The 1446-nt window shown below is 53.7% G+C and overlaps 1 long non-coding RNA gene across 1 annotated transcript in view; it reads left to right on the top strand.

Moving 5' to 3' along the window:
- LOC106506885 overlaps nt 230-1446 on the top strand; it is a 28318-nt gene continuing 27101 nt past the window's right edge. The window contains exon 1 of the long non-coding RNA XR_002340917.1: nt 230-1257. This is a non-coding gene — a long non-coding RNA (uncharacterized LOC106506885). The remainder of the gene's footprint in view (nt 1258-1446) is intronic.

Raw genomic sequence — 1446 nt, 5'->3', positions numbered from 1 at the left:
TCTTGGCTTGGAAACTTGGTCAATGTTTTTTCTGCCTGTAACACTGGAAAGCTTCAAACAGGAATTCCAGACAACCCCAAAGCAAGCAGCCAGCACACTTATTCATGGCAGGACGAAACTGTACTCATGTTTTTGCACTGAGGAGGTAAGGTGTGTAATGACACACAAGGTAATTGAGGCTGTATTTCTTCAGGGTTAAACAAGAAGAATGCTCTGCAACAGGGGAAGGGTTAATACATTCAGGCATTTAAAATCCCATACAGGGGAACTTCAAGCCATCATTAAAAGTATGCCTTTGAAAAATATTTAGTGACCTAGAAAAATATTTTTAAAGCTAAGTAACAAAATCAGCGCGCTAAGCTATGTGGACAGCGCGAGTCCCACTTTTTTTGCACCTCTCCTCTCCCCTCCCATGTGTGGATGGAACATTTCTTTCTGCAGAGAAAAACATGTTATGCACGCAAATGTTACCCTTGGTTTTGTCTGGGAGTTTTTATTTGCTCGGACAGAAAATTGGCTATGCTGGGTTTAATAGTAGGAAGCATGAACATTCTTTAACACTGTAAGCGGTAAAGCCTCAGTAAAGTGACCAAGATTTCATCAGGTGGCTTAAGAATGAACTTTGCGATCCTCTCTCATCAAGATTACACTGTACCGGCGGTTTCGGAGGTTCCATTCACCGGTCTGGTACGCAGCGCACGCGGTTCCAGGGCCCAGACACCGCCGTGGCCCTACTGGAAGTTTAATTATAGGGCTGGGTAGCGGGCGTGGCTCTCAAACGGGGTGGCGGGAACTTCATCTTTTTGACATTCAACAGAAATGCAGAGAAGCCGTGTGGTATCCACCCGCAGGACAGAGAGCCCTGGAATTTGGGGCCTGATTTTCCCTTCCCTAGATCCTCCACCTCCGTCTCCAAGGGCTCCCACAGGCCTCTCCGCCTCTGAGAAGCTCCCCCTTTCTTTACCTCTGTCGCTCCCCCTCCATCTATCCCCGGACCTTCCTGCCACACCTCCAAAGCCCAACGCCTCGGCCCCCCTTTCCCGTTTCTCCGCAGCCGCCGCCCTCCCGAGGGCCCTAGGATCCCTGGGAGGAAACGTTCAGCCGGAGCAGAGTTTTGGGAACTGAGCCTTTAGAGAGCATCGGGCAGTCAGGCGTGGGGGAGGGGCCGGGGTTGCGAGTGCGCCGCTCTTGGAAGGTCGTCGGTAACTCCTTCCCGGCGGCGCTGGAAGCTGGTGCTGACCTCTTAACAAAGAACAGGTTCGGCCGCCGCCCCTCCCCAGGCCCCGGGCCGAAGAGGCCACGTGACCTTTCCTGGCTTGTTTCCCCCCTCCCCCCGCGAGGGGCTGGGGGAGGGGGGATGGGAGGAGGGAGGGGAAGAGGGGAGAAGGGGGTGGGAGTGGGGGAGGGAGTTGGAAGGAGGAAGCGGGAACTTGGGGTTGCGGCGGG

The sequence above is a fragment of the Sus scrofa genome, chromosome Y (assembly GCF_000003025.6).
Source record: "Sus scrofa isolate TJ Tabasco breed Duroc chromosome Y, Sscrofa11.1, whole genome shotgun sequence".
Lineage (NCBI taxonomy): Eukaryota > Metazoa > Chordata > Mammalia > Artiodactyla > Suidae > Sus > Sus scrofa.
This window is presented reverse-complemented; position numbering and strand designations above follow the sequence as displayed.